We start from the raw sequence: 17,834 nt of genomic DNA, 5'->3' as shown, positions 1-17,834 counted from the left end.
GAGTGATTGGAGGAAGCTAAACAAAAATGGATCCTCTTTAGGCAACCCAGGATTAGCTAGTGGTGGAGGTGTGATCAGAGATGAGATTGGTAATTGGGTGGTAGGCTTTTCAAGAAGGATCGGGGTAACTTCGAGCTTTGAAGCTGAGCTATGGGCCTTGAGGGATGGCCTAACCATCTGTGTTGACAAGAACTTCCAAGCCATTGAAGTTGAGATGGATGCAAAAGCCATTATAGATATTTTGCAAAAGGCCAATCAGATTAATCCCATCATCTTCCCCCTTCTGGATGATTGCAAGCAGCTAGCTTCTTAGATTCCGCGAATTCAATTCAGCCATTGCTACCATGAGTCTAATAGATGCACTGATTTTCTAGCAAGAAAGGGTGCAACACAAAATGAAGTTTTTTGTTTTTTTGAATATCCTCCTGTGGAGTTGCTCCCTATTTTCAACCATGACTTGTCTGGGTTGTATTTAAGTAGGAGCTGTCCTACTGAGTCTAGGCTTGTGTAGTTCCTTTGTTCTTTTTCCCCTTTACAAAAATAATAATAATAATAATTTACATGTAAGTATTTATAGCAGTAAATATCTAAGTGAAAACATTCAATTCTTGAGAAGTATTTGTTGGTTAACCACGTTAAACCAACATTAACGTACTCAAGCGTATGAAGTGATATTAAAAACATGCCTCTATCTTGGAACCATATTAGAAATTGATGCCCAATTTATCGAATTACATTCTGATTCTTTGTCAGATATGTGTGCCTCAATTGCTTGTCTTGCAAGAGAAAATGCAGGTTTCTTAGGTGACGGCAATGACAAATTGTCATTTGTCAACATAGCTACGACAACTGACATTGCTGGCCAATCAATTGCACTATATTCAATGCAAAAGAGACCAACATGAATGCAACGAAGCATCTGATCCATATATGAATCATCAAGTGCTGGGTCCATTAGGTCCAAGGCAGCACCTTCATTCCATAACTCCTACGCCTGAAAAAGGATTATACATTATCAGAAACACACATTGAATATCATAGAATCATCCGAAGCTCATAGTCTTTTGACATACATATCCCACTAGATTAAACAAGTGCCCTGTCTTGAAAAAACTATTGTTCTTCCTTCCACTCAAGATCTCGAGCATAAGAACTCCAAAACTGTAAACATTAGATTTTGTTAGGTTCTAAATGTTTAGAATAATTGGCAAATCGTGAACACAAACTTGTCTAGATATAGATATTAGAGTCTATAGGTTTTATTAGACAATGCTCAAGGTGATTCAAGTCAAGACTCAAGAACATACAAGCTGCAGGAAGAAGATTTCATAATCTGTCTGGTTCGATCGATCGAAAGTCGTATCTGCAGAATTTTAATTAAGCCCAAACAGCAGTTCAAGCCCATTTAGGATTAGGGTTTCTAATCTACTTCTCCCAGTATATAAAGGAAACCCTAAGCACGTTTTTAAGTGGCTTTGTAGAGAGAAAAGAGTGTGCCTCTTTTGTATTTAGGGTTTTGTTCCTAAAAAGCTCTCTTATATCTTCTACCGGTGCTATTCCTTGAAGAATCTCAAGATCCAGTATTGTAGAAGTTGTTGCCTTCTCTTGTCATCAAAGGTGCTGATGATCTAAACCTTCAAGGGTGGTCTTGGAGTCACAAACAGGAGAGTTTGTATTGCTAAACCTTTGAGTGAGATGTCAAAGTCACAAACGGGGGTGTTTGTGTTTTGCAAAGGCCAAAGAAAGAAGGAATCCGTGGATTCGGAGCTTGCACGTGGTCGTATCAGTAAGTTCTACTGGTTTGTAGCAATAAGAAGTCGAGCATGGAGACTTGTAAGTCTTATTGTATGAATTTCGATTCTTTCAAGATAGTGGATTCAAGTTTACCTTGAGGATAGCTAGGTCAAATCCTCCCCAGGTTTTTACTGGTTTGGTTTCCTAGGTAATCATATCTTGTGTTGTTTATTTTCCGCTGCTTTGCATGATTTGATCTTTATTGTTGTGATAACCTAGACTTGTTTAATTAGACTAAGTAACAACTTGGCTAATTACCTAAGTTTAATCAATTGTTTAAGGGATCTAAAAACTATCAAGTGGTATCAGAGCAAAAGACTCGATCTAACTGAGTCTTTCTGACATGGTCCTTGTGCTTCATTTCTCTACCCTTTGTGACCATTGTTCTTTGGTTTTGTTTTTTTTTTGTTTTGTTTCTAGGATTTGCATAGCATAACATTCATACATTTTATTCTAGGTTTTTTTTTTTTTTTTTTTTTTTAAATTGAAAAAAAAAAAAAAAAAAAAAAAAGGAAGCACATTTGTTTTGTACTATTCTTCCTAATTTTTGAGAACAAGGTTGGTCAATTTATTTTCACATAACATGTCTTTTGTACCTTGTTTAGCTTTGATGAGCTTATTTATTGCACTTTACTAGTTGAAACTTTGTAGTGCATGTTGTGTGGGAAAGATGTTTATGGTTTTTGATTACTATGTCTTAATCTTGAAGTCACATGTTTTTAAATGTTTGACTTGAACTTTTAGAGAAATGCATAAATAACCATCTCACCACTGTTCACTAGCCAATCATGAACACCTTAGTGCATATCATAAGATTTTGTGCTCGAGAAAGTGTAGCACATGCATAAAAAGAACATAAGGTGAAGCCTCGGGTTAAATTGCTTAATTCTTAAAATCAAAATTGGTGTGTACTATTAGGCTTGATGCCAAATCACATAATTAAAATTAGTGTGTATATTATGAGGCATAAAATCAAGAAATTTACATGATTGCAAGCTTGTTTTCTAGGAGATGTAGGAGTTATATGATGTAACTCTTTTGGTGATAGTCTCTTTCAAATTCTATGTGATGAATTTTGTAGAAATTGTGATTGATTTCTATTTACATATCACCTCACATGTTTTTCAAGATTTTGCTAGTTGCACACACTACACAAGTTATTCTTTGCTAAACTTGGTACATTATATTGTGTGTGATCTTGTTGTGGCCATCCAAGATTAAAATTCCTTGATTTTGATGTAAAATATGTTTAAAGTTTGAGATTTGAGGACAAATTGATTGAAAAACTTGTTTTTGGAAAATCTGGGTTGAATTCAAGTGTTTTTGAAAAACTTTTAATCTCATACTCATGCAATTTCATTCATGAAATATTGTGCTTTAAAGAGTTTCTGCATTAAATTGTTCTGTTTTTCAAAATGTTAATTTTTCCATGCATCATTTATGTTTAGGATTCACATGTATTGCATTGATTTTTTTTGTATCCATCTTGCGGTTTTGCAATCATATCTCTTATTGTTTTCACACATAACATGCATACACTTTGCTACATTGGGTACTCAACTTGATCAAAAAATTGATTGATTAATTTTTGAGTTATGTACTTTCTAGTATATGCCTTTTTTATGTGTGAACTATAGAAAATATTTTTCTTAAGAGATATGATGGATAATCAATGTGCAAATATTTTCTCTACTCATGCAACTGTTTTTGGGTCACATAGTGCCATGTTTGCATTTTATTGAAAGAGAGAATATTTTTTCTTCATGTGTATCCTTAACTTAGTTTTTTTTTTTTTTTAACTTGGTTTGTGTCTTTTTATTTATCCCCAACCCCTTTATTTTTCCTCAAAACTGTTTTTCCCAAAACTTGTTTTGTTTTTCCTATTTTTATAGGGGGAGAAATTTTTTTTTAACCTTTGTGGTTCTTAGGGGGATTTGTTGCTCTTCATAGGGGGAGTTGTCTCTATTTTCTCTTACTCTGTTGCGTATGTTTTTTGTCTACCTTCTGATTAGGTAGTCTTTGTCAATACGTGACAAAAAGGGGGAGACATAGATGACCTGTTTGTTTTGTTTAGGGGGAGAATATAAAAACTTTTTGATGTATCTAACTTAGAGGGAGAGTTAAAATTTACTTTTGTTTTTTATATTCTGTTTCATATTATTGTTTATATGTCTTTCTTTCCACACATGCGGTGATGTGTTTGTTGAGTGTTTCAGGAAAGACAGGTGCATTCTAATCAAGACCTTCTACCTCTTTTTGCAACTTCTAGGTTAGGAGTCTTAGATTGAGATTTGTGATATAATTGGGCATTTTATTGTATTGGGTTGTTCTTGTATTTGACCAGTTCATTTTGTATGAAATTTTTGTCACGAATTGCCAAAGGGGGAGTTTGTTAGGTTCTAAATGTTTAGAACAATTGGCAAATCGTGAACACAAACTTGTCTAGATATAGATCTTAGAGTCTATAGGTTTTATTAGACAGTGCTCAAGGTGATTCAAGTCAAGACTCAAGAACATACAAGCTGCAGGAAGAAGATTTCATAATCTGTCTAGTTCGATCGATCGAAAGATAGGCTCGATCAATCGAAAGTCGTATCTGCAGAATTTTAATTTAGCCTTCAAGCCCATTTAGGATTAGGGTTTCTAATCTACTTCTCCCAGTATATAAAGGGAACTCTAAGCACGTTTTTAGTGGCTTTTTAGAGAGAAAAGAGTGTGCCTCTTTTGTATTTAGGGTTTTGTTCCTAAAAAGCTCTCTTATATCTTCTACCGGTGCTATTCCTTGAAGAATCTCAAGATCCGGTATTGTAGAAGTTGTTGCCTTCTCTTGTCATCAAAGGTGCTGATGATCTAAACCTTCAAGGGTAGTCTTGGAATCACAAACAGGAGAGTTTGTGTTGCTAAACCTTTGAGTGAGATCTCAAAGTCACAAACGGGGGTGTTTGTGTTTTGCAAAGGCCAAAGAAAAAAGAAGTCCGTGAATTCGGAGCTTACACGTGGTCGTGTCAGTAAGTTCTATTGTTTGGTAGCAATAAGAAGTCGAGCATGGAAACTTGTAAGTCTTATTGTATAAACTTCAATTCTTTCAAGATAGTGGATTCAAGTTTACCTTGAGGATAGTTAGGTCAAATCCTCCCCAGGTTTTTACCGGTTTGGTTTCCTGGGTGATCATATCTTGTGTTATTTATTTTCTGCTGCTTTGCATGATTTGATCTTTATTATTGTGATAACCTAAACTTGTTTAATTGGACTAAGTAACAACTTGGCTAATTATCTAGGTTTAATCAATTGTTTAAGGGGTCTAAAAACTATTAGATTTTATAGAGAAAACTCCCTCCATGGCATACTTAGGAGACATGTATCCACTGCATCAAATTAGAAAAAAATAAATAAAAGTTTTGAGTTTATAACTTCATTAATCATGTGGAAGCAATAGTGTTTAACATTCAAAATGAAACAAATATAGTAATGTATGTAATATAATTAATTTACTTACTATGTCCCGACAACCCTTTTAGTATTCGCTTCCAATTCATTTTGTTGAAAGATTCTTGCCATACCAAAATCAGAGATTTTGGGGTTCATATTTTCATCGAGTATATTACTCACTTTCAAGTCTCTATGAATTACTCTTAATCTTGAGTATTTATGGAGGTAAAGCAATCCTTGAGCAACTCCTTCAATTATACCAAAACGTTTTTACCAATCTAGTAGCTTGCTCTTATTTGCATCTGATGAATATAAAAGTTAAATATGATTAATAATCTACTTTCAGCAAACTTATATAGATAAATATATAAATTTGTTGAGGAAATCAAATGAAGTGTTAAAATAAAAGGTGAATGTTTTTCAAACAAAATAGAAATGAGTCCAAGCTTTTGTTCGGCATATATTTGTAGATTAACATCCTCTCTTCTCCATGAAAGCAAAAACCCAAAAGCTTAACAAGATTCATGTGTTGAAGTTTAGATATGAGTATTAACTCATTCTTGAACTCAAGTATTCCTTGTCCTGAATTTCTCGATAGTCTCTTTATGGCTATTTTTTGCCCTGTCAACAATTCTCCCTGATATTTTCATAAAATAAGGTTTAAGCTAAGGTAAGATATAAATTAATTAAAACGTCTTTCTTTTGTATGTTATTTAGAGCTTACCATATAAACTTCTCCAAAGCCCCCTTCTCCAAGCTTGTTTTGCACTGCGAAGTTGTTTGTGGCCGTCATGACATATGCATAACTAAATACACTTTAATCATGCCCCTCCTTCCCATCATTTGGAATCTGATTGACAATAAGAGATTGATCCATACTCACTAAATCAAGTAATTCATTTTCATCTTTTGTTACATTATTTCCTGTCGTAATTTACCAAAAAAAAAAAAAAAACAATTATCAGTATTTCCATTAAACCAAAAAGAGAGAGAGAGAGAGAGAGAGAGAGAGAGAGCAACAAATATTCAAGTCGTTTAATTTGAACTAACAAGTTCATTCTTCACGTAAACTATACCTTTGGGTACAACTTTTCTCCTTCCCTGTATATAACACAATATGCTGAAAAATATTACAAGCAAAGCAGCGACGATAACAGTGCCAATCCATATCCACTTCTTTGCTCCTACATTTGATCATAAGTTGCTGTATTAATAGTCATCATATGAGATTTATTTATCTATTCTTTTTCTTTTTTGTTCAAAATTATATATTGCATATCAAAATTAATAGTCAGAAGTGAGATTTTCAAGACTTCAAAAAAAAAAAACTGTAAAGATTGTGTAAGAGCCACTTATAAAGGGGTAACAAGTTTGGTGCACCTTGAGAGGCCTAATTAGCTCAAGAGACGCAAATGGGTCTAATCCTTAAAAGTTCAATAACATTTAAAAAATCAGGCTTCGGTACTAATGTGAGCCGTCAAAGCCTAAAACATTAAATTAATAGTCAAAGAGATCCAACTAAACGCATATGAAGCTTCACATGTAACCCATACACAAAGTCAGATACTCAGATGCAAGCCAGCAAATCCACACAGCCAGCCAGAGAGAGGGAGTGAATTAAAAAAGCAAATTTATGTTCACACTTCAACTACTTTGGTTGTAAATTTACAATCTTACTTTAGCTGTGTGGAAAAAGTTTTTAGATATATTGTTAGGTTCTAAAGAATTAGGAACTAATGTATTAGAACTCCATTATGTATATGTTGGCAAACCATGATCAAAACATTTAGTCTAGATTTAGGCCGCTCAACGTGTGTTTATGTGTAAAGTTGGAATCAAGTGTACTGCAGAATTTATTGTGTAAATCTGCAAAACTTGATCGATCGAAAATTGGACTCAATCAATCGAAACTTGTGCAGATTATTTTTCTACAGAATTTTCCAACTCAAGCCCAAGCCCATATGACGTATAGGGTTTTATATTTTGCTTCTAGTATAAAAAGAAAAAAGCTAACCACGTTTTAAAGGTGGTTGATATGCTGTGTGTATGAATCTCTTGTGAAATCTAGAGGTGTTTGCCTTCATACATACTTAGGGTTATCTAGATCAAGATTGATGTCAAGAGCTTGGTGATCGCTTCAGTTGCTGCATAAAGAGTTTAAAGAAAACACAAGTGGGAGTGCTTGTGGTTGCTGTGAATCTAAGAAAGAAGTAGTCCGTGGAATCGGAACTGTCACGTGGTCGTGGTAGTAAGTTTTCTACTCGAGGTAGCAATAGGATGTTAGTGGTCTAAGTCGCTATTGTAAAATTTCAATTCTTTCATAGTGGATCTGTTTTATCTTGAGGATAGCTAACTTAAATTCTCCCCTGGTTTTTTTACTGTTTGGTTTTCCTGGATTATCATATCGTTGTGTTCTTTATTTTCCGCATTATTTACTTGATATGATTTACTTGTGTTAACCTAGACTTGAATAATTTATCTAAGTAATCACTTGGTTAAATAATAAGGTTAATCAACTTGTATTTTAAGGGGTCTAAAAATGTATAAGTGGTATCAGAGCGGGTTAGCTCTAGTATTTAGATCATTTAATCTAAGAGTTGATCCTTGACCCCTGTTGTCATGGAACACAGTCACTCTCTTGTGATCCCACCTCACTTTAATGGGAACAACTATGCCTATTGGAAAGTAAGGATAAAAGCATTTCTGAAATCTATTGATGAGAAAGTCTGGAATTCCATTGAATACGGATAAGAGAAGCCCACTACTCCAATTAGTGAGTGGCAAACTTCTGAGAAAGAAGCAGCTACTTTTAATAGCAAAACTATGAATGCTATTTATAATACTGTTTCTATGGAGGAATTCAAGAGAATCTCTAATGTTAAGATTGCTCATACTGCATGGAATATTCTCCAAACTGTGCATGAAGGCACAAAGGCAGTTAAGATTAACAAACTACAGCAGTTAACTACTAGATTTGAAAGTATTAGAATGTCTAATGATGAATGTTTTGATGAATTCTATGCTAAACTAAATGATATTGTTAACTCTGCTTATAATTTGAGTGAAATCTATGATCAACATAAGATTGTTAGGAAGATACTTAGATCCTTGATTGAGAACTTCAGACCCAAAGTGACTGCCATTACTGAAAGTAAGAATATGGACTTTATCCCTGTTGATGAACTTGTAAGATCTCTTCAGTCCTATGAGTTAGACCTACCCAAGACAAATAAATCCAAATCAATGGCTCTCAAGTCAGTTGATGATGTTGATAGGAATGGATTTGATGATGAACTCTCGACTACAGAGATTGCATATCTTGCTAAGAACTTTAGAAATTTTCTTAGGAACAATAACAAAAGGGTAAGAGGTAAAAACAATGCTGGACCTAGAAATTTTAGGAGAAATGATCTCACTAAAGTGAACAATACTGAAAAACCTAAAGAGAAAGTAGGTCAAACATCTAATAATTCTATGGGTCAACAATGTTTTGTTTGTAAAGGGTATGGTCATGTGAAATCAGAATGTCCTACATTCTTGAGATCAAAGGGTAAGGTTATGGCTGTAACCCTTAGTGATGATGAATTTTCTGATCATGAGTCTAGTAGTGATAAGGATGGAAACTTCATTGCTTTCATAGTTACTGCTATAATTGATGAAAGTGTTGTGATTAATGAGAACCCTTTTGATGGGGAACTCTCTGAGAATGTTGATTTGCAAGAAGCCTATAATAAGTTTTGCAAGGTTGTTGCAAAGAATGCTATGAATGCTGATTTAGGTTTACAGAAAATTGTTTCTCTTGAACTTGATAAGAAAAATTTGCTCTTGAAATTGTTTAATGCTAATGAATTGCTTGATAAGGTGAAGACTGAGAACATGTTATTGCTTGATATAGTGAAGAATTTGGAACTTGAATTATCTGTTACTAGAGAACAAACAAATAGGTCTACTAGTTCCAAACTTGAACAGATGTTGCGTATTCAGAAGTCTCCCTTAGACAAAACTGGTCTAGGTTTTGAAGATAGCATCTATGTACCTAAGAATCATTCCACAAACTTTGTTTCTTCTTCTGAGCCTCCCGTGAGTGAGATTGTCAAACCAGTAGAAGTTACACCTCCCAGGAAGATTAGGGTTGATCTCAAAAAGTCTAAATCTAAGACTCTTAACCCTCCTAAGGACAAGTTGCATGATAAACCTGTGTGGGTTTTTCATTTTTGTGGAAAGTATGGACACATTCATCCAAATTATTTCAAGTTGCAAGCTGCTAAGCGAGCAAATAAGCCAAAAGTACATGTGCCTCAAACAGAAGATCCCGTGATACTTATTGGTGAGTTGGTAAAGACTTTAAACCTTTATTCCAATCCTAGAGTTGCTCATCATTCTAATATGAATAATAACTCCAATGCAAAAATTGCATCTAAAAAGTTTTGGATGTAAAAGGCTCGATCTAATTGAGTCTTTCTGACATGGTCCTTGTGCTTCATCTCTCTATTCTTTGTGACCATTCTTCTTTATTATTTTTGTTTTCTTTGTTTCTAGGATTTGCATTGCATAACATTCATTCATTTCATGCTAGGTTGTTTTTGTTATTATTTTCAAAAAAATAAAAACAAAATAAAAAAATAAAAAACAAAAAAAATTATTTAAAAAAAAAAAAGGAAAGAAAAATGTGTTTTGCAGTATTTTTCTTAGATTTGAAATCCAGGTTGGCCATATTATCTTTACATAACATGTTTATGTACCTTATTTAGCTTGGATGAGTTTATTTTATTGCACTTTACTAATTTGAGCCTTGTAGTGCATGTTGTGTGGGAGTCGTTTATAGTTTTTAATCACATGATCTTGATCTTGAAGTTACATGCTTTTGATTATAAGGACTAAAAAATCCTAAGAGAAATGCATAAATAACCATCTCACCACTGTTTACTAACCAATCATGAACACCTTAGTGCATATCATATGATTTTGTACTCGAGAAAATGTAGCACATGCACAAAAAGAACATAAGGTATAGCCTCAATTTAAATAATAAAATTGGTGTGTACATTATTGGGCTATAATAAATTCAAATTTAAATAAAATTGGTGTGTACATTATGAGGCAAATCAAGAAACTTACATGATTGCAAGCTTATTTTCTAGGAGATGTGAGAGTTATATGATGTAACTTTTTAGGTGATAGTCACTTTCAAACTTATGTGATGAATTTTGTAGAAATTGTGATTGATTACTATCTACTTATCCCTTCACATGTATCTCATTCACTTTCTAGTTGCACACACTAAACAAGCGATTGTCGCCATCCAAGATTAAAATTTCCTTGATTTTGATGCAAAATATGTTTTAATATTTGAGCTTTGAGGACAAATTGATTGAAAATCTTGTTTTTGGAAGATCTGGGTTGAATTCAAGGGTTTTTTAAAAACTTTTCATCACATACTTATGCATTTCATTCATAAAACAATGTTCTTTGAGGAATTTCTGCATTAAAATGCTCTATTTTTCAAAAAACTGCTTTTTCCAGATTTTCGATTGATCGAACCTATTGCTCGACCAATCGAAAATGCGATAAATATTTTAGTTACAATTTTCCTGGCTCAATCGGTGCTCAATTGGTGATGGATCAATCAAAATTGATTTTCAATTGATCGAACCTAATTTTTGACCGATCGAAATTCAGTCTGAAGGTTTTTTAAAAAGCTTTTTCTCTCACGTGTTCTTCACTTTATTCAACTTTTCAAAAAGCTTTTTGATCTCTCTCTTCGACTGATCCACCTCAAACCAATTTTTTTTTTTCGTTTTCTTCCTAATTTTTCTCAAAGGTTTTTGTCTTGAAGTGCCAATGTGTCCTTTTTACCCCTTCTTTTTCATTTTATTCACATATTTCATGCATTTTAGGTGTAATTTTCGGACCTATAGGAATTTGGGGTTTTTGAAGTTTCAATTGGTTTCTTTCAAATTTAATCACTGGGTTTTTTTTCTTAGATGTTGTAAACATGATTCCCATGTTTTAATTTGATTAAATTTGTGATTTGGGAAAATTGTGAAATTCTAGGGCTTGAAACTACATGAATTTGGGGATTTTGTTCAATTGGGCTTAATTTGGTAAAACTGACTTGTGTAATTGATTAATTATGTCATTATATATTGTTATCTAACTAGTATAATGATTAATTGGTCAATTTGGTTGGATTTTTGAAATTGGGTATTTTCAAATTTTGGGTTTTTGTACTAAAACTCTATGTTCAAGTCAATTGTTGGTTTCTAAAGTGTAATTGAACTATTCTCAATGCATTAGTGCATGCATCATCTGTTCATTCTGTTCATGCATCATATAGATTGTTCTTTTCTATATTTTTGTGCTCTAACTCTTTCTGATGCAGTCTGCCCTTGGTTTTCTTTGTTTTCTTTCCTTGGTCTCTGCTTTTGTTTTTCTTTTAACCTTATAGCATCATGGTTAAGAAAACTAGAGCCAATAGGAAAACCTCCTCTTCCTCTTCTTCTACCTTTGAGAGTGATAGGTTTAGAACTGAGAAACACCAAGAGAATTATGAGAAACTTTATATATTTAGATTAGTGTGGGCTGAGCGTAAAGTGATCCTTGATGAGTTAGATCCTGAGATACGTAGGAACTTTGAGAGTCGGGGTTGGTTACCTCTTTTGGACATTTCTCATCCCCCTCCGGCTGTTTTGATTAGAGAGTTCTACTCAAACCTCTCTATCCACTCGACTTCATCCAACATTCAATTTGTGAAGAGTTGGATAAGGGAAGAAGAGTATGTCATTACTTCTCAAGTAGTGGCCTCTGCTCTTGGTGTATCTTTGGTACAACAACCTGTCTATCCTTATGACGAGGACCTTCCCCTTGATGAGATCATGTCTCACATTATCAGTACTTCCATTCGATGGGGTTCCGATCCTCGTATCACTACTCATGAGCTTACAGAGTTCAATTATCTGTTTTTCCAAATTGCTTGTCATTCTCTTTGGCCTATCTCTCACTTGCACACCATTCCTATTGAGCAATGTGAATTTTTGTATGCCTTTGTGACTGATGCTCCTATGAGTTTTCCTACCCTCTTCATTCGTTCATTGGTTGAGGTTTATAGGAGTAGTTATAAATCACATGGTCTTTTCTTTCCTGTTTTTATTCATAGGATTTTGTTACATCTAGGTTTAGAGGATTTTCCTACATTCGAGCCTGTCCATATTAATGCTCCCATAGGTGCCACCTTTCTTAGACAGAGAGCTGCTCAGTTGAAAGCTAGCTCTAAACGCCTTAGAGTCGAGTCTTCTACAAGTGCTGCATCTTAGCCTCCTACCTCTGGCAACCCTACAACTAAGGAGTATGTCGATCCCACAACTGTTGTTGATCCTCCACCAACTTCTTCTTCAAGTGATGCTTCTTTGCAGAGTATGCTGAAAACTATCATGACCGTTCAGGTGGTTCAGGGACAAATTTTGGTGGATATGCTCACGGAGCTTCAGGCTTTGCGTGCTAATTTGGTGAGTTCTAGATGTTCACCACCTCCTTTTGATGATGAGTCTTGATTGCCCTTTGGCAATTCCTCACAAAAAGGGGGAGTACATACTGATGGAGATAGGTAGAGTTTTGATGTTTTTGGAGCTTTAGATTGTATCTAGGACCTTTTTGTATATGTTTTTGGCTTGTGATGTATTTATTTTCTCTTCTGATGTATTTATTTTCTTATGGGCTGTATATGTCAAAGGGAGACATTATGTTTTTTTTTTTTTTTTTTTTTTTTTTTTTTTTTTTTTTTTTTTTTTTCACATGTGCTACATTGGCTATTGATTTATATTATGAGGTTATTCATGATATATGTCTTTTATTTTCTATTTTGTGAAATCAAGAAGTTATTTTGTTTTACTTGTATTTTTCATACATGCGTTTATGTGTTTGTTGAGTGTTTCAGGAATATACAGGTTGATTCAATCGTGTTGCTGTCTACATTAGTAACTGATAGATAGTAGTTATATTGAATTATTTATTGGGCATTTTATTGTAATGGGCTGTTTTGTAACTTTGAGCATTTTTGTTTTGGTATGTGTTTTGTCACAGATTGCCAAAGGGGGAGTTTGTTAGGTTCTAAGGAATTAGGAATTAATGTATTAGAACTCCATTATGTATATGTTGGCAAACCATGATCAAAACACTCAGTCTAGATTTAGGCTACTCAAAGTGTGTTTATGTGTAAAGTTGAAATCGAGTGTACTGCAGAATTTATTATGTAAATCTGCAAAACTTGTGCAGATTGTTTTTCTACAGAATTTTCCAACTCAAGCCCAAGCCCATATGACGTATAGGGTTTTATATTTTGCTTCTAGTATAAAAAGAAAAACCCTAGCCACGTTTTAAAGGTGGTTGATATGTTATGTGTATGAATCTCTTGTGAGATCTAGAGGTGTTTGCCTTCATAAATACTTAGGGTTATCAAGATTAAGATTGATGTCAAAAGCTTGGTGATCGCTTCAGTTACTGCATAAAGAGCTTAAAGAAAACACAAGTGGGAGTGCCTGTGGTTACTGTGAATCTAAGAAAGAAGTAGTCCGTTGACTCGGAGCTGTCACATAGTCGTGGTAGTAATAGGATGTTAGTGATCTAAGTCGCTATTGTAAAATTTCAATTCTTTCATAGTGGATCTGTTTTACTTTGAGGATAGCTAAGTTAAATCCTCTCCAGGTTTTTTTACCGGTTTGGTTTTCCTGTGTTATCATATTGTTGTGTTATTTATTTTCCGCATTATTTAATTGATATGATTTATTTTTGTTAACCTAGACTTGAATAATTTATTTAAGTAATCACTTGGCTAAATAACGTGGTTAATCAACTTGTGTTTTAAGGGATCTAAAAACGTACATATATCAATCTGGATGTCAGTGGTTTTGTGCATATATAGAGTAATAATAGCAATTTGAGGGATTTTACACCCTTTAATGCTAATGCTCTAAGGCTGTAATAATGATTTTCACAAACTGTCTGTTTGCAATTTGATGAATTGAAGGTCAACAATGTTCATAGCACCAAAAAAAAAACTAGCAAGTTGAAACTAACCTTTGTTGGAAGGACTTGATGAAAGAAGGTAAAGGAATAAAAAATCAATAGCGCGGTCGGATTGGACCGCCGTCTCTCCTGTCCAAAATCGGCATCCAGTTTCATTAGCATACTGATAAGTAAAAGCCGCACAGCTACAGTTGCTCCAGCAAATAGCTTTACAGTCACTGATGCCAAGACTATAATTATTGCTCGACAAACTATCTCCGGTTACATAGTAACCAGTTGTGAGATAAAATTTGTCACCACGTTCCCTACACACTGGCTGCTCCCAACCTTGACATCCTCCATTAGTATCATAGCTATAGCAATTATCAGCTCTGCCAATATCAGGTCCTCTCAAATCCTTAAATACCCCCAAAAAAGTGATAATCCATTCAGACATCAGCACACTCTTATTTTTGTTACTGAAAGAGAAGTATTCTTCATCCTCATTTGAAACAACTTTGAAATCATACATAGATGTTATATCTGGTGAAATGTTTTCAAATTGGTTGTCTCTCAAGACCCCACTTTTCCAATGAACCACCCCTCTTTGCTTAATGACTAATTCAAGTCCCTTGGGGTCCCATTCAAGACTGAAAGCTCCATAATCTGGAATTTCTGTAGTTAACCATGATGTGAGTGCCCAAGTATGGCCAGTTTTGTGATTGACCCCTAGCTTCATTTCAGGCAAAAGGGTTTCCATAAGATAATCAAAACTTTGCCATAACACACTTTTGGTAGACCCATCAAAGTTAACTTCTTTCAACACAAAATTGCCATTATCAAACAAAGTAGCAACAGTGTTATTAGTACCAGAGGAGTATAACATTATAGGACTCTCACCTTGGCGTACAATCTTCAATGTTCCATTGTTGTCCAAGGTAAGCGAACCCGTTTTGTCTTTGACAAAAGGATGACCACGATTGCCAAACCATACATAAAGATTGAAAGCACTCATTGGATCAGCCATGTCTGATATTCCAACATAGCTGTCGTTAGAAATGATGTCAATCCTCCTAAAGAACCCCAAAGCGAAAGTCCCTTTTTGAGATACAAGGTAACTCGTGGAATTGAGTGTGTCACCAGGTTTGAGTGTGTCACCAATTGATGATAGGTTGCCAGATGTCACGATCACCCAGTCTGCAACATGAGGTGTCCACAAGGATGAGAAGAAGAGCAAGAAAACCAATGTGAGAAGGTGTACAAGTACAATGTTGGTGGTAGCCATGGTTGAGCACTGAAATTTGCTCACTTGGCTATTACTTGAATTCAATTTATTCAAGGTTCAGCATCCATTGGAATAATATAATCAATTGCTAAAGTCTAAGTCTTTGGGAATATTGTATGAACGTGTGAGATATTCATCCTTGTGACCCAACTGGGTGGCCAGACTAAGAGATCGAGAGGTGGGTGGCCCAGTGTAGCTTGAATTAATGGAGTGATTATTGCTAATGTCAAATTCGTTGGGACTTCTCATGTTCTGTGAGATACACACCAAGTGACTCAACTAGTCAACTTGCACCAGAATATGCACGTATCTTAGACTTCGAATCAATAAAATACTAAAAAAGAAAGTTCTCATTAATTTTCGATGTTAATATAGAGAAGATAATAAAATATATGTGGGTTTGACTCAATCTGTCCGAGTTTCACAGTTTTACATTGGATTGGGTTGCTAAAAGTTTAATTATAATGCCTAATTGTGCCTCAATTTTGTTGCTTCCTTCCTACAATTTCTCCAAACAATTGTGGGTGGTTCAAGGCTCATTCAAGGAAGTGAATAATTCAATCAAATTTAAAATATAAAAAACTGTAGTATTTGTGGAAAAAGTGGGTCAATCAGAAAGATTTATTTTCTTCGCAAATTATCAGATAATCAATTAAATCAGTATGATATTAATTGATTAATTCTCCAAAAAAAGATATTAATTAATTAAATAAATGGAGAAACTTCTATGAAGAAAAAAAGACTTTACACTATGTTTGAAAATTTATAAACCAGCGACATAAAACAGAACAGAATATAAAATATTTTATTTATCTATTTGAGTATTTATAAACGAAATACAAGAATATTTAAATCTACTAGTACATTGACTTTTTACTTGTCCTTTCTCATAATTGGATTAAATTGATATTTTTATGTTCAATTCATTAAAATAATGATTTTTTTCTTATTTTGGGAATAAACATTTAGCCGCGAATAGAATAGATTAGTCATTGCGATTATTCAATTCATTCTCAAAAAAGTTTCAAATAATGAAATAGATAAATTTTTATTTATTTATTTTCATTACATTCTTTTTCATTCTTTATTAGGACAAAATGGGCTTCTGCCCTTATCGGGAAAATTAATTAGCATTTTGCCCTTCTTTCCAAACTAAATAGGGAAATGCCCCTCTTTTGGAAATCGAGTTTCTCAAAATCGAGTAAAAAAAAATTCTGGAGCCCTATAGTGACGTTTTTAAGGACCTATAGTGACGTTTTTAAGGACTTATAGTGACGTTTTTAAGGACTTATAGTGACGTTTTATAATTTGCCCAAAAAGGACAGAAGCCCATTTTGTCCTTCGTTATTATGTTCTACGTACTTAAACGGGCTATTAATTATGATACCAATTAATTACATGCGTTTTTTTTTCTTCTTTCCTAAATTGCTTGATGAGGCGAACTACAAGTAATACCATTAGTATTTTGACTTTGAATTATGTGTCAAACTTCAATTCCAAGAAAATTTGGATTTTTCCATTTAGTATGATGTTTTAAAAATTCCTGCTTTTTTACCCTCTTTGTTGTGTGAACAACAATTATTGATTTTCTAAAAATTAAAAAAAAAAATTGTTGATCATGTGGCAGATCCTTTATCTTTATATATATATATATAAAATTTACTTTTTAATAATGCTGACATGGTATATAAGGTCACATACAAAATAAGAACATATAGGTTTCCAAAAATAAAAAAACAAATAGAGCTGCATTGCAAAGACAATAAGAACCATGTCAAGAACTAAAAAAACCATGCTTAGAGTGTTGAAGTTCAATTAGTATTTGCTTATGTGTCTAATAAAGATGTTCAAGATTCAATCTTTTTTTTTTTTTTCTAAATATTATGTTAATATGTGTCCATAAATTATAAATATTGATTTTGTGAGACTAGCATGTGGCTCATATGTCAGGTTAACAACGTAAGGATGCGTATCACACCAACAATTTTCTTTGACTAGGGTGCGAAAGCAAAGTAAACGCAATATTGAGACATTTTTAGATCTTCCCGTGTGTGTGTTAAAAATATTTAGTATTCTCAATATATATATATATATATATCATACGGGATTGTATGAGATCTTGCCAAGTGGCGCTCTAACTTTGTATTTAGCCTTTTTTACCTCTTTCATTAAGTTTTTCTATATTAATATGTGCTGTAATGGTCCCAAACATTTTCACTTTTCAATTTTCTATTAAAAAGTGAGAATACAAAATTTGATCGATTCGCCAATATTTCATATTTTTTTTCTTTTTTGATGAAGTTTCATACTTTTCTCACAATCCATA

General features: G+C 33.7%; 1 pseudogene; it reads right to left on the bottom strand.

Moving 5' to 3' along the window:
- Window positions 1-688: 688 nt before the first annotated feature.
- LOC115956870 lies at window positions 689-15,564 on the bottom strand (annotated as a pseudogene).
- Window positions 15,565-17,834: the final 2,270 nt, after the last annotated feature.

The sequence above is a fragment of the Quercus lobata genome, chromosome 8 (assembly GCF_001633185.2).
Source record: "Quercus lobata isolate SW786 chromosome 8, ValleyOak3.0 Primary Assembly, whole genome shotgun sequence".
Lineage (NCBI taxonomy): Eukaryota > Viridiplantae > Streptophyta > Magnoliopsida > Fagales > Fagaceae > Quercus > Quercus lobata.
This window is presented reverse-complemented; position numbering and strand designations above follow the sequence as displayed.